The following is a 21,557-nucleotide window of genomic DNA, read 5'->3' on the forward strand; positions in this document are numbered from 1 at the left end:
TATATTATTGATTTTGTACAGAGAGGAAGGGAGAGAGATAGAGAGTCAGAAACATCAATGAGAGAGTCATTGATCAACTGCCTCTTGCAAACCCCCTACTGGGGATGTGCCCGCAACCAAGGTACATGCCCTTGACCGGAATCGAACCCGGGACCTTTCAGTCCCCACGCCGACGCTCTATCCACTGAGTCACACCGGTCCCAGCTTTAGAATTATTATTATTATTATTATTATTATTATTATTAAGTCTCTATTGTTGAAATTGTTACATTTGTCCCCTTTTTTCTCCCTTTTACCCCCTAGCCCAACTCCCATAAGCCCCCCACCCAGGCCTGCAGGGCTGCTGACTGCGCCCATGGGCTCTGCAAAGACGCACACAGGGTCTTCGGTTGACTACCTCTCCCCTACCCCCGCCTTATTTCTAAAATAATCTTCACTGTGGAAGGTATTCCAGATGTCCGCCTCCTGCACTGACTTCTCCCGCCCGCCCCCGGGCCCTCGCTGCCCCTGTCCGGGTCCACGGGTTGTGCATACACGCCTATGAGTTCATGGGGTGGTCTCTCCCCACAGCCCGCCCTCCCTCTGGCTGTAAAGGAAATCCTATTGTGCAGGTGCCCCTGGGTTCTCCCCGGACCCCCTCCCCCCGCCTCCCCCCCAGGCCCTCACCACTCCTGCTGCGGCCACGGGTCCTGCACTCAGGTCCTTGGCTGGCCACCTCCCTCCCGCCTGCTTCCTCCTCCTTCCTCTGCGGTTCCACTCGGCTCGATGCTTCCCTGCCTCGGGCCTGCTCTGTTCACCGGTTTATTTTGTTCACTGGGTCCCACCTGGGAGCGGTGATGGGGTGTCTGTTTTTCTCTGCCTGGCTCAGTTCACTCAGCACGGCTCTCAGGCCCCCAGTGCTGCTGTGGGATACGACTTCCTCCCTCTTCACGGCCGCGTGGTATTCCGCGGTGCACATGACCCTCGGCGTTCTCATCCCCTGTCTGCTGCGGGGCAGGCCCTCCAGATCCTAGCGTGTGCGTTGTGCTGCCATGGACATACGCTCCCTCTGACGGGTCCTAGGAGATGTTCCCAGGAGAGGGACCCTGGGCCCAATGGAAGTCTATCTATTTGCACAGGAGCCTCTCTCCTGCCTTGTCCACCTGCCCCTATGGGCCCAGGATAGACGTGTGCCAGCAGGATTCCCCCTCTTCCTCCTCCCCCTCCCCCTCCTCCTCCTCCTCCTCCTCCTCCTCCTCTTCCTCTTCCTCCTCCTCCTCTTCCTCCTTCTCTTCCTCCTCCTCCTCCTCCTCCTCCTCCTCTTCCTCCTCCTCCTCTTCTTCCTCCTCTTTCTCCTCCTCCTCCTCTTCTTCCTCCTCTTTCTCTTTCTCCTTCTCCTCTTTCTCCTCCTCCTCCTCCTCCTCCTCCTCCTCCTCCTCTTCCTCCTCCTCCTCTTCTTCCTCCTCTTTCTCCTCCTCCTCCTCTTCTTCCTCCTCTTTCTCTTTCTCCTTCTCCTCCTCTTTCTCCTCCTCCTCCTCTTCCTCCTCCTCCTCCTCTTCCTCCTCCTCCTCCTCTTTCTCCTCCTCCTCCTCTTCTTCCTCCTCTTTCTCCTCCTCTTTCTTCTCCTCCTCCTCCTCCTCCTCCTCCTCCTCCTCCTCCTCCTCCTCTTCCTCCTCCTCCTTCTCCTCCTCCTCCTCCTCTTCCTCCTCCTTTTCCTCCTCCTCCTCCCCCCCTCCCTATTGGGGTGCATGGAGGGGACCAGTGGCTCCTGCCCATTCCCTCCCTGGTGCAGGGGCTCCCGGGAGACGGGCACTCCCTGTGGTTTGCACCATGCTCCCGCCCTTCGCACCTGTGGGCCTGCTCCCCGGGCACAGCGGGGTTCCTGTGCAGGCACCTGTCCTCCTGGGGCGCTGAGGGTGACCCGACCTTCGGGGTTGTGGAGGCCGAGGGTTACCCAGAGACATGTGTGAGATGGGGCAGGAGGGGCCTCACGTGGGGGGTGGTGCAAGTAGGGGGACCCTGTCCAGTTAAAAATGGGGGAGAGCCCTGGCTGGTCTGCCCACTGGGTGGAGCGTCGGCTGCGGACTGAAGGGTCCCGGGTTCCATTCGGTCAGGGCACGTGCCTTGGTTGCGGGCTCGATCCCAGTCCCTGGTCAGGATGCCTGCAGGAGGCACCCAGTGGATGTGTCTCTCTCACATGGATGTTTCTGTCTCTTCCCCTCCCTTCCACTCTCTCTAAACATCAATGGGAGCCCGAACTGGTGTGGCTCAGCAGGTAGAGCATCGTCCTTTGGACTGAAGGTCCCAGGTTCTATTCTGGTCAAGGCTGTGGACACATACCCAGGAGGGGGTGTGCAGGAGGCAGCTGATCAATGAATCTCATCGATGTTTCTAACTCTCTATCCCTCTCCCTTCCTCTCTGTGAAAAATTAATAGAAATATATTTTAAAAAATTAAAACATAAACATCCATGGGAGAATATCCTCAGGTGAGGGTTAAAAAACATATTTTTAAAAATGGGAGAGAGACATTAACAAGTTACACCGAATCCTCACAGGGCGCGTGTTGAAGGGAGTAAAACGGTGACAGGTTTTCCTGGAGGAGGTTTCGGGATGAGCAGACGGATCTGTCTGTCCCGGTCCTGCAGGTTAAAAGGTGATAATTACAGCATTTCCCTGTGAACGGGAATAAACCGGCCAGAGATGCCCAGGAGGCCGGTCCCTCTGCAGCAGCAGCGCCCCCAGCGGCCGCAGGCGGCAGTGCCTGTGCGGTCTGGGCTGGAACCATCGGGCCTGCAGGCAGCCCTCTCCAGCCCAGAGGCACCACAGGGGTGCCCGCCCTCAGACCTCCGTGCCCGCTGCCTGGCTGCTGTGCCTCACGAGGGTGCCATCCCCCAGTCTCCCTCACAGGTGGGTGCCCGGGCAGACAGCGCGCCAGGACACACACACACACACACACACACACACACACACAGCACAGAGGCGTCCTGGGGCGGGCTTGCAGGCTTGCAGGGTGGCTGCATTTTTTCCCCTGCAGACAGCTTTCTTGCTGCACTGGGTCCGGCGCCGGGGAGAGGGCTCCGGGGCTTACAGGATGCCTAGTGGTTTCGGGAGAGGCTCAGGCAGAAGCCAGACCCCAGGGGGACGCAGAGGGGCCCCCAGCGGCCTCTGGGCTCCCAGGCTCCTGGGGTGCTGGCGGGAGCCTTTGGGAGAGACACTGGCCGCCTGCCGGGGGCACCTGCGGGAGGAGGGGAGGCAGGTGCGGCCCCTCTTCCTGATGCGCCGCCCTCCTCCCATGGTGGGTTCTAACTTCCCAGGCAAGGTCTTTCAACGTGTCTTTAACTGGTTTTGAAGTGTGTGATGGTGCATCAGCATGAAGCAAAATTACTTTGCTGTGTCTTCTGGTCCATTCTGCTCATTTCATGATCAAAGCGTGGTTCAAATGGATTATTTGTTGTCAGTAGCGATCAGTATTAACTGTTTCACCTGGCTTGAGAAGCTCATAATACACCATACCTTCCTGATCCCACCTAACACAGAGCAGTGTCTTCTTTCTGAAGTGATTTGGCCTTGCAGTCAATGTTGATGGCTGACCTGGATCAACCCATGGTTCTGTGCGTTTGGGATTCTCAGAATAAATCCACTTTTCATCGCCAGTCACAATTTGTTGCAAAAAAGACTTTCTTTCATGCTGTTGAAGCAACATTTTACTGATGACGTCTCAGTTTTCCATTTGTCTTCCGTTCAGTGGATGTGGCACCCATTTTCCTTCCTTTAAAATTTTCCTCATTGCTTGTAAATGATCGGAAATTGTTTGCCGAGTAACATTTATTCTTTCTGCAGGTTGTTTCTGAGTTTGACACGCATTTTCATCCAATAATGTTTGTAATTGTTGGTCTTCAAACTTTTTCGGTTGACCTGGACGTTGTCTTTCACATTGAAATCCTCACCTTTAAAGCGTTTACACGAGCGTTCACAAGTATCCTGAGATGGAGCATGCTCACCACAAGCTTCCTGGAGTATACGATAACTTTCAGCAGCACTTTTCTTCAAAATAAAGTAATGAATTAAAACTTCCCACAAATGCTCTTTTTTTTTTTTTTGCATGAAATTCAACATTTTTAAGTGTAAAAATATCTATGATGTTAACACCTTTGGCAAATGTGATGTGTGAAGTTTTTTTTTTTTTTTTTAAATAAGTTTTTATTGTTCATATTATTACAAATGTTCCTTTTCCCCCCCCACCATTGCTCTCCTCCACCAGGTTCCCACCCCACCCTCTGCCCTTTCCCCACTCCCCATTGTCCTCATCCATAGGTGCCCAGTTTATGTTCAGTCTCTTCCCATGCCCCCCTCTCTCCTTTTCCCCAAGAATCGTCAGTTCACTCCCCTTCCATACCTCTGATTCTATTATATTCAACAGTTACTATTGTTCATCAGATTTTTTCTAATTTCCTTGGTTTTTAGATTCACTTGTTGATAGTTATGTATCTGTTGTTCATTATTTTTATCTTTGTTTACTTTCTCTTCTGAAAGAACCCCCTTCAGCAATTCATATAATTCTGGTTTGGTGGTGATGAACTCCTTTAGCTTTTTTTTTTATTAGTGAAGCTCTTTATCTGACCTTCGATTCTGAGTGATAGCTTTGCTGGATAGATTATCTTTGGCTGTAGGTTCTTACTATTCATCACCTTGAATATTTCTTGCCATTCCCTTCTGGCCTGCATGGTTTCTGTTGAGAAGTCAGCTGACAATCGTATAGGTGCTCCTTTATATGTAACTGCCTTCTTTGCTCTTGCTTCTTTTAATATTCTCTCTTTGTCTTTTGCTCTTGGAATTTTAATTATGAGGTGTCTTGGTGTGGTCCTCTTTGGATTCCTTTTGTTTGGGGTTCTGTGCGCTTCCTGGACTTGTAAGTCTAATTCTTTCACCAGGTGGGGGAAGTTTTCTGTCACTATTTCTTTCAGTATGTTTTCGATATCTTGCTCTATCTCATCTTCTGGAACCCCCATAATTCTGATGTTGGTTCGCTTGAAGTTGTCCCAGAGGTTTCTTACATTATTTTCAATTTTCTGGATTCTCTTGCCTTCTAGCTTCTGTGGAGGAGTGTCTTCTGGCTCTTTATGTTCCAAATCTTTGACTTGATTCTTGCCATCTTCCCTTCTGTTTTTAGGACTCTGTAAAATATGTTTTATTTCAGACAATGTATTCTTTATTTCTTGTTGATCCCTTATCATTTCTTGATGACTCCTTATTAATTCTAGTTGATCTCTTTTCATATCCTCATAGGTCTTATCCATCTTTTCTAGGAAATTCTTGAAAAACCTTATAAGTGTAGATTTGAACTCTATATCCAGACGCTTTTTGTCCTCCATTTCTTTCGTTTGTGATTTATTTTGTTGTTGCATTTCGCAGTTACAGATGGGACGGGGTTTCAGGGTGGAGCCTGCAGCTTTGGCTTCCGTCAGCCCCGCCCTATGCGGGTCCTTCAGTGCTCGCTGTCGGCGCCTCTGAGAGAAAGGTGCCCTCGATTTTCGCCTGCTGCCAAACAGTCTATGCTCTCCCACAATGAGCCCGGTATTGGGGTTCAGTTCAGTTGGAAGTGGAGTTGGAGGTGGCGTTCAGAGCAGTCTGGAACCCCAGTCTCCTTCCAGCCAGGGCAATCCCGCGGCACAGCTGACCGTCCCTTCTCTGCGCGCAGTGTGCGCTCCTCCGGGACCTCCTTTCGCCGCTCCCCGGGGTTCCGCCTTACAGCTCGGCTCCCTATGGATGAGCCTGGGTCCCCAGGGTCTGGGCTAGAATTGGGGTTCAGAGCAGTCGGGGGCCTAGCACAGTCGGAGTTTTATCTCCTTTCCGCTAGGGAACGCCCGCCAGGCACTCCGCCTCCCCCTCCTCTCTGGCTCCGTCCTCTCCGCGCGCCGCGTCTCTGTACCTTGGGCTTTTCCAGCTCCTCCGCGCCTCCTTCTGGTTTTCTCCTTGCTTCTCGCTGTAGAATTTCCAGTCAGTCAACCTTCCTGTAGTTCTGGGCAATGTCCGTTTTATATTTTAGTTGTATTTTATTGAAATTGTTGTGTGCAGCTGCGGCTAGGTGTTCACCTGGGCGCAGCCATCTTGGATCGCATCTGATGTGTGAAGTTTTGAAGCTTGCAGTCAATACAACAATAGCATACCTATCAAATCGCATGTGAACACATGTGTAACTGCAGCTACTGAAAAACATCCGCACTGTTAACTGTGCGGTGAGCCAAACCGGCTGGGCCTGGACTGGCGTTTGTACATCGTGAATCAGCCTTTGCGGATCGGCCCTCAGACACTAAAACACCGGCAGCATTTTCTAACGTGTTCGGAGGATGGGAAAGAATCAGCAAGGCTGAAGGTCGCAGGAGGGGCAGGTGCTCTGCACGTGGTGTTCCCCCGTCAGGTACGCCCGGTATTTGAAGGGGGCAGGGGAGAGAGCGAGGAGCGCCTGGCTCATCGGTTGAGAGGGAGGCTGAAGCTTTGACAGGCCCCAGCGTCCCTCTCTCTCCCCTCTTCTCTCTCGCCTCACCAGAACCACCACCTTTACAAGTTCTTCTTTGCTCTGGCTGGTGTGGCTCAGAGTTTGAGCATCGGCCTGCAGACCAAAGGGTCTTGGGTTCAATTCCGGTCAAGGGCACATGTGGGTTGCGGGCTCAATCCCCAGTAGGGGGAGTGCAAGAGGCAGCCAATCAGTGATTCTGATCATGGATGTTTCTGTGTCTCTCTCCCTCTCCCTTCCTCTCTGAAATCAGTAAACTATATTTAAAAAATCATATACCAGCTCTCGAGCTGTCCCATACTAATGCTGGGTGCGCCTGTGTTTTGAATTAACAGATGTAGGCTTTTGGGGGCAAGATGACACATTGTTCTTCTAGATCTCATTATCCAAGAGGGCTGCCGCATGGTGGGCTCCTCGTTCCTATGACGGACTGGCGACCTATTAGTGTGTAAATTATCTGGGAGAGACCCTATATCCCTAACGTCTTTCATAGTGTTTGCATGCCAGGGGTCTGAAGGAGGTTTGAACACCACTGTTCAGCTAAACTACACCTGCAAAACACAGACACACCACGTGGTGGCAGCAAAGACCCATCGCGATTTTTGCAGGTTTTGCATGGGCCCTCAGTCTGTGACCAGAAATGGTCATTGGCGGGCTCGCACGTTGAAAGTATTTCTAATGTCTTCCTAACGAGCGGGCTTAGTGGAATGCTATGGAATGAGCACTTTTTAATATAAGGAAGTTCAGAGTGACCTCTGTCTTTGTGAAGAAAGGGTCTCTCTTCAGCGGTCCTCAAACTTTTTAAAGTGGGGGCCAGATCACGGTCCCTCAGAGAGCTGGAGGGCCGGACTATATGAACTACTAATTCCTACTGTAACACCTCGGCTGCGCTCACTGCCCAAAAAACCTGGCGGGCCGGATCAGACTCCTCTGCGGGCCGCATGTGGCCCGCGGGCCGTAGTTTGAAGACCCCTGCTCTACATTCTAGAACGCTCCGTGTTGAGGGAATCGGAGTCCTCGGCCCTCCTGTGCTGTCCTCTCTGCCGCGAGAGTTTCCCCGGTGCCCGGAGCTGACCTCGGACACGGGTTTGGGACGGGGTCACGGTGACCCCGGGCCGTGGTGCGGGGAGCGTGTGGGCCTGTGCAGCCCCCCCTGCGGAGGGGACACGGAGTTCCTGTGCAGACGGCTGCGAGGCGTGTGGCCCAGGCCTCATTTCCACGGGCAGAGTCCTCCCTGAAGCGTGTGAACTGAGCCGGACGCGAGCCCCGGTGGCTGGCCAGGCGTAGGGACCCTCCCCATGCACAGATTTTGTGCACCGGGCCTCGAGTGTAAGCACAGAAGCCTCCTTGAATTTGTCTTCAAATTCAGTCATTCAAGTCCATAGGTATTTGGCTTTTAGATGAAGCAGCAGAGCTTTAGTGAAAAATGTGTAATTTGTGTAATTATAATACAGGGGTGCAATTGTAATGTTGAATTGGTAATTAATTAATGTGGACTTTATTAATGGTCAACTTGGCTAAATATATTGTACTTGGCTAGTATATGTTAAATGTCACACAAATGGTTACATTATCACTGGAGTGTTTTCCTTATAAAGTAAAACCAAATCCAAAGTGCTTGTGGAGAAACATGTTCAAAAATTAAATTCCATGTTCTTCAGTTTAGCATTTTGGATCCCTGATGGAAGGTGTTCAGTAGCTGTTTTTTAGTTACATAATGCTATTCTGCTATTTTATGAAAATAAGTTACCTGTTCTACTTTTGGTTTTAATATCTGTTTATTCTCAAATCATATATCTTTTGGTCTTGACACTACAATCTTAGTTACATGGAAATAAGTGATGCTATTTGTTGGGACACATGTGGATGTCTTTAAAAATGTTGTTGGAAGTTTGGCCTGAGGGGGAAACTTTTTTGATTTGTTGAGAGAGAGCAAGGTGGAGGTGGGAGAGAGAGAGCGAGAGAGAGAAACATTGATGTGAGAGAGAAGCATGGATCCCTTGCCTTTTCTACGCACCCTGACCGGGGGATGGAGCCTGCAACCTGGATGTGTGCCCTGACTGGGAATTGAAACCAGCGACCTTGCCGAAACCGGTGTGGCTCAGTGGATAGAGCATTGGCTTGGGGACTGAAGGGTCTCGAGTTCGATTCCAGTCAAGGGCATGTAACTTGGTTGCGGGCACATCCCCAGTAGGGGGTGTGCAAGAGGCAGCTGATTGATGACTCTCATCGATGTTTCTAACTTGCTATCTCTCTCCCTTCCTCTCTGTACAAAATCAATAAAATATAAAATAAAAGAAAAGAAAGAAAGAAAAAAAGAAACCAGCGACCTTTAGGAGCATGGGACAGTGCTCAACTCACTGAGCCACCTGGCCAGGGCACCTGAGAACATGGCATGTGTCTTGTTTTCCTGTTGGGTCAGAGGAAGACACACTTCCAAATGAAGAGGAAAGCTTCCATGCTGCTCTCATCCATGTAACGGCTGACACTGAGTTCCCTCTTCATTTTTCCAGCCTGGGTTGTAATTCTAAAGCAAACAGCTCTAAGTGCTCTGCTTTCCATTTTAAAGTTTCCATCAAACTGTGGTCAGGGGGCGGATGGAAAATTACTAGGACATTCTTTAGGTTTTCTAGTCTGCTTGAGTGAGTTCGTAAATAGCAATGCTTTAATCATTTCATTATGAAAGCCACTTGAAAAAATAATTGGCTAATAATGTCAAATAAATTCAGTCTTATAAAGGGGTATTAGGAAGACTGTCTTTATTTTTTACATTGAAATCCTATTTTTGGGATGAAGTGAATAATTTTTAGGGAATTGATTGGTAGCATTTTGAAATTTTTTATTTTATTTTATTGATTTCAGACAGGAAAGGAGGTCATAGATGGTTCAGTTCCCCGTCAGGGCACATGCCTGGGTTGCGGGCTTTTTTTTTTTTTGATCCCCAGGTGGGGTCATGCAGGAGGCAGCCAATCAATGATTCTCTCTCATCATGGGTGCTCTCTCTCCCTCTCCCTTCCTCTCTGAGATCAATAATAACATATTAAAAAGAAGAAGAAGAAGGTCCTCCTGTTTGGCCATCTTCTCTGTGCCTTCTCCTGGCAGAGACCAGAGAGGACCGGGCTCTGTGTCTCTCCTCGGGGCACAGACCGCACCGTCCGGGCTCCGCCCTCACGGGGACGGTTAGGCGCCCGGCCTCGGCCTCATTCACACCCGCACTCGGTGCCATTTCACAGAGCCAGAGCCTCCCAGCTGAGAGCGCTTGTTCCTTTCCGAGCAGAGCCATTGCGGTGGACATAACTAGTTTTTAAAAGTCTATGAAAACAGCAGCCACCAATTCCCATGGCCAATGCCGTACCTTTTAAGCCAGTTTTAATGAACTCACATTTAAACCGAACAACCCCGTTGACCCAAGGGAGAATTTACTGATGTAAGGAATTAGCATCTCACCCTCAGTGACAGTTTCAGAAAACGGAAACACTCCATGTTAATGACTTCCCAAAATAAATTACCGATGCCTCACTAATTTGTGGTAAATGACATGCTTTGCCAAGCAAGTCAGCAAAAGGGCTTCTCAGCACCAGCTCCCTCCTCTTCCCTTTGGTCTCTTACTGTCCTGTCTTCCTTCAGACAGTCCGGAGCCCAGGCAGCTGGGAACGGATGGCTGAGGCCACTGACTTTGGGGACTTGAGAACAGGGCAGCCTCTGTGTTTGTACAGCTCCTTCCCCCGGCCTGAGGCTGGGACCCCATGCCCTGGGGGCAGCACTGCCTGAGGCTGGGAACCCCAAGCCCTGGGGGCAGCACTGCCTGAGGCTGGGAACCCATGCCCTGGGGGCAGCACTGCCTGAGGCTGGGAACCCCATGCCCTGGGGGCAGCACTGCCTGAGGCTGGGAACCCATGCCCTGGGGGCAGCACTGCCTGAGGCTGGGAACCCCATGCCCTGGGGGCAGCACGTGCCCAGACTGGAAAGGCGCAGGGAGAATGTCCGCAGTAAAGGCTGAGAGGGTGGTGGGTGGTGAGAGAAGTGCTTTGGATAACACAATTGCCCCGGGTCCTTGAGGGTAGTTTGGGCATGAGCAGTGAGTGGGAGGTGGGACCAGTCCAAAGGGCGGGGCCTAAAGGTGGGGGTTGTACAGAGAGGTCTGTATTTCTGTAATTAACTTGTGCCCTGACTTGTGGACCTATTTCCAACCTCACCCAATGGTTGTTTAGGGGTGGGACCTACTTTGAACCTCACCCAATGGTAGTTGAGGGGCGGGACCTACTTTGAACCTGATCCAATGGTTGTTGAGGTGTGGATCCCACTTCCGACATCACCCAATGGTTGCTGAGGGGCGGGACCCACTCCCAACCTCATCCAATGGTAGTTGAGGGGTGGGACCCAGTCCCCACCTCACCCAATGCAGTTGAGGGGTGGGACTTACTTTGAACCTCACCAAATGGTTGTTGAGCTGTGGGTCTCATTTCCAACATCAACCAATGGTTGCTGAGGGGTGGGACCCACTGCCAACTTCACCCAATGGTAGTTGAGGGGCGTGACCCACTTCCAACCTCACCCAATGGTTGTTGAGGGGCGGGACCCACTTCCAACCTCAGCCAATTGGGTTCGAGGGTGGGGACCCACTTCCATCCTCCCCCAATGGTTGGTGATAGGCAGGACCCACATTCAACCACAACCAATGTTTGTTGAGGGGCGGGACCAACTTCCAACCTCACCCAATGGTTGTTGAGGGCTTGGACCCACAAACCAGTCCTTGGGCTGATGCCCTTACCACTGAACATAACTGGCAAGAGCTGCTAGTTACATTTTTAAAACTAAAATTTTTTTATTTTGCAATAATTGTAGATTTCCCCCCACATTTGCATAGGGAGTACAGGGCTCCTGCGCACAGTTCTGCATAGCTAGTGTCTCCTGTTGTTCACTGCTTCCATAACCCTGGCACCCACACAGCTAACCAGCGAATGCTGGTGCCCTGCTTGAACCGGACTGTAGACTTGCATTTCCCTAGCCTTTCACTAACGGCCTTCTGGTGGAGGATCTACCCAGAACCCCGCACTGCTTTTTGCCCCGTCTGTGAAGTGTCTCCCAGTCGTCTTTGTTTTTGATGACCTTAACCAGCTTGGAGGGTGCCGTGTGGAGAGGGGCTACAGCGTTTGGACAGGTTCAAGAGTGGGACTAATGAGAGGACCCAGTCCTCTCTTGGCCATGTGCATGTCCCAGCTGGGAAGGCAGAGCCTCCCAGCACAATTCTATCCAACAGCTGGAGTTGTAAGCTTGAACCTGTGGTCTGAACACGTGGCCCCACTTGCCTGAGTGATACAGGCTGCAGGTGAACCAGGTTTGATCAGGTGCATGTAATGGAGTAGATTGAAACCCTTGAGAATGCTGTAGACATCTTGAGCAAGTGCTTTGCTTCGTGGCATCGGCTACAGAATCAAGACTCGGCCTGAGGGCTTGGGTGCTGTCTCTCAGGAAGCAGCATCCCACTGAGACCAAGCTCTCATTCTCTTGTCTGTCTTTTCCGAGCTTCTCAGCCGCCCCCTGTCAGGGCCACCCTGGGCCGTGTCTGGCTGCACAGTGCTGGTCCTGTGTTTTGAAGGATTCCTTTGGATTCTCTGAGGTTTCCTCAGAACAGACTGGGGTTCAGAGAAGAGCACCACTTGTGTGGAGCATGCTCATTGCACAGAGTCAGGGCACGTGATACCAGCATGATTTATCCCGGGATCCCTGTTGATGCTGGCCTTCGTCACCAGGGTCCTGGGGTGTCTGCCAGGGTCTTCACTGTCCACCTGCTGTGATTTCCATCCCACAGTCTGAGCATGGGGAGAGAGACACACAGTGTATCCTGGTAACGGGAGGAAGGCTGAGAGGGTGTGTGTGTGTGTGTGTGTGTGTGTGTGCGCGCGAGTTGGGGCGGGAAGTGTTTTCGATAACACCATTGCCCCGGGTCCTTGAGGGTAGTTTGGGCACGAGCAGTGAGTGGGAGGCGGGACCCGTCCAAAGGGCGGGGCCTAAAGGCGGGGTTGTTCAGAGAGCTCTGTATTTCTGTAATTAACTTGTGCCCCGCCTTGTGGACCTACTTCCAACCTCACCCAATGGTGTATTGAAAACACTTGACTCTCCTGGTCTTGGTCTTCTTTTCCAAAAGACATCTCTGCCCTTGAAACGTGTTGAACTTTAGCCCTATGTGCAGAACTTCCTGTGCGTGCCAACATGAGCTGCCTTTCCATTCCACGAGGCTAGAAAGGTTTGCACAGCAAAGGAAACAAGCAGGATGAAGAGGCGACCTCGGGATGGAGAACGTGTTTGTAAACCACAGGGCTGATAGCAGCCGGGTGCCGACAATGCCAATCAGACCACAAGGAGATGGCACCTCACATCTGTTAGGATGTCTGTTATTAAAAAAAAAAAAAAAGCAAAAGTTGGCTAAAGTGTGGAGACAGGGAACCCTGTGCACTGTTCCCGGGAATGTGAACTGGGGTAGCCGTTACGGAAGATAGCATGGAGGGTCCTAAAAGGATTAAAAATAGAACCACTCCATGATGAACTTTTTATGTCTTTCATATGCTTCCTCTCATTCCTCCTCTCTTTCTTTTTCTTTTCCTGTCAACTGCGCATGTGTGTGTGTGTGTGTGTGTGTGTGTGTGTGTGTGTTTCTCCTATTGAATTTGGTCACATGATTCTGGGACCCTCACTCTGTGCCCCTGCCATATTCTTCTCCGACACTTTCCCACATTGTCATTCACAAGGAATGCTCTTCAGAGACGGGGTGTTCATAGTTATCTTGAAACCCTGGCCCAGAGAGGAGTTGGAGGGGTCTGACCCAGCAGGAACTTACGGGACAAGCACCATCTGGAAGGGAGAAGGGTGCTGAGTGGGGGAGTAGCAACTGAGAGGCTCCCGTTCCACGTGGTCCCTGGCCCTCATGCTCACGTTGAAATTCTCTCTGGATGCTCTTAGCCCCTGTAGTTGATGACGGCCTGGGTAGCAGAGAGTCTGGAGCTCTCAGTCACTCTGACACGCACGCCAGGGTGGGGCCCATGTTGAACTGCGCTGAATGGGCAGGAGTGTTTGCAGTCAGCCAGCAGTTAACTGAGCAGCACTGTGGTGTTGGGACTGGAGGGCTATTGTGGAAACTTAGGGAGTCACATTTTCCCCACTGACTCTCGAATGTCGGCTTCGCTGTAGCAGAAGAAAGGGCAGCCTCTGGGGGAGAGAGTGAGGTCACACAGACATAAGTTTGCCATGAAACGGTCCAGAACGGTCCAGGGCATTCTGAAGTCAGCGCCAAGTGTAGCATATGAAAATCTTTTGAAAAAATATGTCAGCTTTCCCAGAATATGAAGTCATTGCATTTGGTGCTGACTGGCTTGCAAAATGCACCCTCCCGAGCAGCCCGAACTCCAGGGTGAGAGGTGTGAGTTCATGCGAGTATCCAAGAAATAAAGCTTATTTGTATAAACATAATAAAAGCCTACCAGCAGCAGATGAAGTAATGACTTAGGTCAACATGCTTGTCCTTTGAACTGTAACTTTTAATATACCTACTTATGTGGAAATGCTTCAGAAGGAAAGGATACATTCCACTTTATAATGACTGTTTTTGGGAAAATCTGTATTTACTGTTTTTACTGATTATATGAGTAATACATTCTCTTGTAAAAACCTTAAACAATGCAGAAGGGCTTAAAATTACAAGGAAAATAGCCTCCAGTTAAGGCAGTTGCAGAAACATTGTAGTTTCTTATTTATATAATAATTATAGAACTTTTCATATACATATAAACAAATTGTAAAAGATAGAGTTTTATCCATTTTCAATGTTATATATGTATATGAAGGATGCACATTTGGAATGATATTAAATCGTTTTTAAAAAACTAGACATACATGAGCTTGAAATATGTCCATGAAATAGTTTTATATTATTTGTAATAATACAGGTTTTAGTTAATCCTGAAGTCAATTTTGAGCATTTCACTGAATTAAAAGTAAGTACTCTTTTAAGTGGATGGAATTAATTTTAAGTGGGTGGAATTAATACTAGACTGACCATCCTAGCCCAGTCTAAGCTATAGTAAGTCTTTGTGAATGTAGACGGACTGCCAGCACTCTTCATGAAAAGACTGCCCTTTTGCCATGGAACAGTTGGCGATTGGATGGTAAAGGTTACTTGAATGTACACGTGTGGGCCCATTTCTGGGCTTCCTATCCTGTTTCATTGATCTGTGTGTTTATTCTTCCACCAACGCCGTGCGCTCTCGGTTACCGTGACCGGAGGGGCTGTGCCAGTCAGTGGTATTGTCTACGTGGAGCTCCGTGCTTTCAACTTCATGCTGAGGGACTCTGCCTCGGGCACCCCGGCCTTCCGACTTTCCGTGGAAACTCAGTCAGTGTGTCCACATCTGTGAACCAGGTGGCAGGTGTGCTGATTGGGATTGTGTTGAGTCTATGGATCAAACTGAGGAACACTGACGTCTTTGCAATAGTTAATCTAAATCACGAGTATCAAGTATACACAATCAAGCTGTATTTTGCCTGCTTTTTTCATTAGGGCTCTTACCATTTATTCGTAGTTCGTTTACATTCCCTGTCTGTTAGTTCCCACATCTGTGGCCTCTCAGAGTGTGGTTCTGATTCTTGCTGTGTGTGCTCAGCCTGTGTTTTTTCCAGTGTTGAGTGCAGTTAAGAGCCTTATGGTTTTAGCTGTTGCTGAACGCTGGGCATACTGCATCAGAGCTGCGGGCGGTAGGCCTGGATGGTGACGTTTTCTGTTAGCCTGGCCGGGGCTGCACCTGCTCATGCTGTTACAGCTTTAGGTGAGGGTGTCACCTCCATTCCTCTGCTGTTCTGGTTTTATCTCACTGTTGTCTTTGGGGTTCCCTAAGCCAGTGGTCAGCAAACTCCTTAGTCAACAGAGCCAAGTATCAACAGGACAATGATTGAAATTCCTTTTGAGAGCCACATTTTTAAAACTTAAACTTCTTCTAATGCCACTTCTTCAAAATAGAATCGCCCAGACTGGTATTTTGAGGAAGAGCCATATTCAAGGGGCCAAAGAGCCACAGTTTGCTGACCATAGCTCCAAGAAGTCCTTAGATAGAGTCTTTGCCCTGCATCTCTCCACACCTTCATCCCTTATCTGATGTTCAAGCCCGTGATATGGCGGTGAGGCGTGCAGGAGGGGAAGTCGCCTGGTTAAGTGTAAGGGTTTAGTGGCCTGTGTCTCTGGACCGTGAACTGGACAAGTCGGAAAATTGCCCTCTGCCTGTAAGTGTAGCCTTTTCCCAGTGAGAGGGGCGCTTTGTCATGGGGACTGCTGTGGGTGTATTTCTCAATGGTGACTTTTCTCCTCTTCCCGCCCAGACAGGAGGTGATGCTTCTCGGCTTTATATGAGACCTGGTGGGGTTCCCAGAGGTGGGAGCTCCTAAAAATGCAGCCCCCAGGAGCTTCTCCCTCTCAAGCTAGAATGCTCAGCCTCCAGAAGGTTGTCGCAGTTACCTTGGAAGTTTCCCTACCAGGTTAGGGTTCTAGCACTTTCTGCGCCAGATAAGCTGGCCTCCTGTCTTTCTCCATCTGGCTCCTCCTGTCTCTAGGGGCGGCAGCTGGCTCTGATGGGCCCAAGAAGCCTCTGATTTCCTGTTTGTTGTGTGTTTCCTCACCGTAAAGATGGGGTCATAAAGCTCAGAGCATATTTATGATTAAAAATCTGTTAGAAACCTAAAAGAAAGCGAATTTCTTCCATCTGTTTCAAGGAGTACCTTCCTTTGAAGATTATGCACAGCATTAAGATAAGTACTTCAAGTTTTGCTTTTCTTTTTAATGACTTAACACTGATACTGTGGTCTGGACATGAGTCAGCGGGACGGAAAACCTTCTCAGCGATGTTTGAAGTGCAGGGGCATCCAAAGAACATTTAGTTACTGACCAGGACGTGAGTTTGGAGTCTTCATTTCAAGACACAGAGTAGTTCCTACTAACAGTTAGCACTTTCCCACGAATAGTTCCTCACCAAGTAAAAACTGGTATTACCGAGCACAGGGAAGCCGATACACTGAATAACACGCTGTTTACATTTGGCAGCGAGCTGCACAGATGTGCAGCTGAGGCTGTGCTTGCCAGGAAAGTTATAAATTGAAGCGAAAATGGAATTCTGGCCGCGGGGCCCAACTGGAACATTTTACACCAAGTCAAGTAGTTAATCTCCCAGCTGTGCTCTTGGCTCACCACTCACACAGTGTAGGAGGAAAACGAGTGACCAGAAGGTCCCCGTCGCCTGATATGAGGGAACTGGGTTGACAGTGACATTGGTAGAGTTAGGAAAGGAATTGTGGGTAAAGGGGACATGATCCGTATATCTAAGGCATAAGGTGAATACTTTTCACTGGGTTCAGTCATTTACAACAGTCCACATTCTTCTTTAGCACCCTGGTCGCCTTCAAAACCCATTATATGATTATCCAAAGATTATACAGGTAAAATTCTTGCTTTTGAAGCTTTGTGAATGATAGCAATTGGTAGCTTTGTAAAAAGACCTAGAATGATAAAGTTATCTGTAGTCCTAAAATCATTTTCTCCTCATTTGCCTATATTTTATGCATCCTAGCCTGTGTAAGGAAATGGACAAATGCCTCAAAAATATGGTCTAATATACTCTTATCCCGCCATCATGTTTGTGTTATGGGATCACACATATTTTCTTTTTCTCACCTGAGTGTGATATTTATAGGTATGAAAATAAGCTTTATTAGCATTGTGCTTTTTGAGGGAGCCTTTTTCCTATTCCTAAGATTATACTGTTACTTAAATTTTATGAATTCTTAACACATTTCTTCACCCCACCACATGTCTCTTCCATGTCAGGCTCTGTTTTGGGAATAATGAGAGACGTTAGAAGGCATACTCACGGCCTTCAGGAAGCGTGCAGTTAGTGGAGGGGGCAAAGAACAGAATATGTGGGATAATCAAATGCAGTTCAGTAAGCACACAATTCAGAATTCAGTGTTAAACTGGGTGATGCATAGTCTGAGGGGAAATTCCTGGGTGTAGAGAAGTGGAGAACTGGGCATGCCCAGAGTTGGTCCTAAAGGCTGGATGCCATTCCCCTGAGAGGAGAAGAGGGTGCGGGCACCGAGGGGAGAGAAGCAGGGCGAGCACAGCACAGATGCAGGGGCGAGTGAGGGGAGCGGGGAGCTCGGGAGGACTGGCCCTCCGGGAAACAGGCTGAGCGCTTGGAAGCAGGTGGAAGTACGTTGGTTGGAATAAGTTCTTAAGCTGGCAGAAGAAGGGGTGCCTTCACAGCAGAAGGCCACGCGGAGGCGTGATGGGTGCTTTGGGGAGGGAGGGAGGGATGGACCTCAGGGAGGCTCTCATGACAGCCCACACGTGGGGCGATGAGGCCGGAGGGGGTGATGGGAACTGGGACCGCAATGCGCAGGAGGCAGGAGAAGACGAGGCATGGTGGGGAGGTGCGGGAAAAGCAGGGAGGGATGATGGATGGAGACGGTGACCTAGTTTTTAAGCCTCGCTTTGTGTTTCTCTCCTCCGCCGTCTCCTGTCCAAGCGGATATTCGGTTCTGGGCTCGTTGTCCCCGGGAGGGACGGGCCAGGCGGAAACAGAGAACTTGGCCTTTGTCTTAGAGACCACCCGACAGGGAGAAGGGCCTGGGGAGTCGGTAGAACAAGTGGGCGTGAACAGAGGAAGGCGTCCTGGCGGTGTTTGGGGAGGAGCTGCTTGGAGGCCGGGAAGAGAAAGCCTGGCGGGAAGAGGAAGCCTGGGCCCCGGGTCCCAAAGGCCCGAGTGCCCACTCTGCGACCGGCAGTGCCTGGGAGGGCTGGTTCTGGAAAGACGCTACCAGGCACCGCCCCCATGAGGCGGTAGGCAGGTGGGGAATGGGAGCTTTGTGGGCAGAGTCGAGGCTACAAGCTCGGCCAGGGGCCCGACCCTGAAAGGCCCTGGTGCGGGGCTGAGGCCTTCTCAGGAGGACTTCGCATGAGCAGTGACCTCAGGACACATTAGGTCTGCAGGTCAGTGCCAGAGGCCACTGCTGAGGGCCACAAAGAACCAGAGCTGAGCATCCACCTGTGAACCAGGAGGCCACCGTTCAGTTCCCGGTCAGGACACAGGCTCGGGGTGTGAGCTCAGTCCCCGTGTGGGGCGTGCGGGAGGCAGCCGATCCACCATTCTCTCTCATCACGGATGCTTCTCTCTCTCCTTCATGCTTCCTCTCTGAGGTCAATAAAAATCATATTAAAAACAAAACCAGGGCAGAGTGGGGCCGGCAGGGAGCGCCAGCTGGAGGTTTTCCTGGTGAGATTGGGAAGGCAGCCCCTTCCCAGCTCCAGGAGCCGGAATCCTCAGCGCCTCCTCTTCCTCTTCCTTCCCTCCGTCCCCCCCCCCCCCCCCCGCCCTCACGCCCCTTCCCCTCCTGTCTGGCTGCCTTTCCACAGGGCTCGGTGTTAGTCTCCACAGGACTTCGCTTTCCCCACGCTTTTTAATGGTTGAGCACATAATCCTTGCACACGACAACAGATTAAAATTCAAAAGCCACAAAAAGCTACACATGCTGAAAACGGTGTGGCTCAGTGGATAGAGCGTCGGCCTGCAGACCGAAGGGTCCCAGATTCGATTCCGGTCAGGGGCATGTACCTTGGTTGCGGGCACATCCCCGGTGGGGGGTGTGCAGGAGGCGGCTGGTCGATGACTCTCTCTCATCGATGTTTCTAGCTCTCTATCCCTCTCTCTTCCTCTCTGTAAAAAATCAATAAAATATATATATTTTTTTAAAAAAAGCTACACGTGTGTGCGGTGTGCTCTGACCAGGGCGGGGCGGGCGGGAGGGTCCAGGAAGGAATGAGTGAGCGGCGGGGCTGAGCTCGGCTCGGCTAGAAGCCTGTCCGGCCCGCCCTGCGCGCTGGCCCCGCTCCGTAGCTTCTTTGTACGTGACCGTGACCGCGGCCCCACTGTCCCCGAGGGCCTGCAGCTGCTCCCTGTGTAAGTGCAGCCTCCGTGCCCGCCCCCCTGGCCCCGTCCCGCCTGCAGACTGGCCGGTGAGGAGCGGAGAACCTTCCGGGAGCGCTGTGGCTGGGTCTGAGGGGCACAGGCGTGCATTGTCCACAGGAGGGCTCGGTGGGAAGTAGCCGGTGGCCCAGCGACAGAACACGCCGTGGCCCCCAGGGCCCGGTTCTGCTTCCCTGTCCGTCGGCCACTGGGAACCTGATGGCACGGCCGGCTCCCGAGGGAGCTCCGTCCCAGCCTCTGGCAGCGGGAGCAGAGGGCCCCTCAGCGGGAGCACAGGGCCCTCAGCGGGAGCACAGGGCCATCAGCGGGAGCACAGGGCCCATCAGCGGGAGCACAGGGCCCTCAGCGGGAGCACAGGGCCCTCAGCGGGAGCACAGGGCCCTCAGCGGGAGCACAGGGCCCTCAGCCGGAGCACAGGGCCATCAGCGGGAGCATAGGGCCCATCAGCGGGAGGAGGGGGCCCCTCAGAGGGAGCACAGGGCCCTCAGCGAGAGCACAGGGCCATCAGCCGGAGCACAGGGCCCCTCAGCGGGAGCACAGGGCCATCAGCCGGAGCACAGGGCCCTCAGCGGGAGCACAGGGCCCCTCAGTGGGAGCACAGGGCCATCAGCCGGAGCACAGGGCCCCCAGAGGGAGCACAGGGCCATCAGCCGGAGCACAGGGCCCTCAGCGGGAGCACAGGGCCCTCAGCGGGAGCACAGGGCCATCAGCGGGAGCACAGGGCCATCAGCGGGAGCACAGGGCCCCTCAGCGGGAGCACAGGGCCATCAGCCGGAGCACAGGGCCCTCAGCGGGAGCACAGGGCCCTCAGCGGAAGCACAGGGCCCTCAGCCGGAGCACAGGGCCATCAGCGGGAGCACAGGGCCATCAGCGGGAGCACAGGGCCCTCAGCGGGAGCACAGGGCCCCTCAGCGGGAGTACAGGGCCCTCAGCGGGAGCACAGGGCCCTCAGCGGGAGCACAGGGCCCTCAGGGGGAGCACAGGGCCCTCAGCGGGAGCACAGGGCCATCAGGGGGAGCACAGGGCCCTCAGCGGGAGCACAGGGCCATCAGCGGGAGCACAGGGCCCTCAGCGGGAGCACAGGGCCATCAGAGGGAGCACAGGGCCCGTCAGAGGGAGCACAGGGCCATCAGAGGGAGCACAGGGCCCTCAGCGGGAGCACAGGGCCCTCAGGGGGAGCACAGGGCCCTCAGCGGGAGCACAGGGCCATCAGGGGGAGCACAGGGCCCTCAGAGGGAGCACAGGGCCATCAGCGGGAGCACAGGGCCCTCAGCGGGAGCACAGGGCCATCAGAGGGAGCACAGGGCCCGTCAGAGGGAGCACAGGGCCATCAGAGGGAGCACAGGGCCATCAGCGGGAGCAGGGGGCCCATCGCGGCCGCTGCCGGAGGGGGCGGTTCTGCTGTGGACCAGGGCTCAGATTTGTAGGTTCCCTGAGCTCACAGAGAGGCCTTTGTTTAAAGTCCCAAAGCCGGGGAAACACCCAGAGGCCGGCCGGGTTCAGAGTGGAGAATGAGAAACAGCTGTGGGAGCCGCAGTCACCGGCCTGGCTGGGCTTGGCTTGGTGAATAATGCTGGCTCGGCCGCCTCCGCTGCAGGGCCCAGGCAGCAGGGGCACTCTCCCAGCTGGCTGACCCTGACCCTGACCCTGACCCTGACCCTGACCCTGAGGGCCGCTCCCTCCCACAGCCTTAGTCACCCAGCGCCTGTGGGATCTGGTCCGCCTGTGGGATCCGGTCCGCCTGTGGGATCCGGTCCGCCTGAGGGATCTGGTCTGCCTGTGGGATCCGGTCCGCCTGTGGGATCCGGTCCGCCTGAGGGATCCGGTCCGCCTGTGGGATCTGGTCCGCCTGAGGGATCCGGTCCACCCGAGGGATCCGGTCCGCCTGAGGGATCCGGTCCGCCTGAGGGATCTGGTCCTCCTGTGGGATCCGGTCCACCTGAGGGATCCGGTCCGCCTGTGGGATCCGGTCCGCCTGAGGGATCCGGTCCGCCTGTGGGATCCGGTCCGCCTGAGGGATCCGGTCCTCCTGTGGGATCC

The 21,557-nt window shown here is 52.5% G+C and overlaps 1 protein-coding gene across 1 annotated transcript in view; it reads left to right on the top strand.

Moving 5' to 3' along the window:
* OSGEPL1 (O-sialoglycoprotein endopeptidase like 1) overlaps positions 1 to 2,342 on the top strand; it is a 187,204-nt gene extending 184,862 nt beyond the window's left edge. Inside the window, exon 9 of the transcript XR_014795751.1 lies at positions 2,305 to 2,342. The gene's annotated coding sequence lies outside the window, so the exon portion shown is untranslated. The remainder of the gene's footprint in view (positions 1 to 2,304) is intronic.
* The last annotated feature ends 19,215 nt before the right edge of the window (positions 2,343 to 21,557 follow it).

This window comes from Pipistrellus hanaki (assembly GCF_964339955.1).
Source record: "Pipistrellus hanaki genome assembly, chromosome: 8".
Classification (NCBI taxonomy): domain Eukaryota; kingdom Metazoa; phylum Chordata; class Mammalia; order Chiroptera; family Vespertilionidae; genus Pipistrellus; species Pipistrellus hanaki.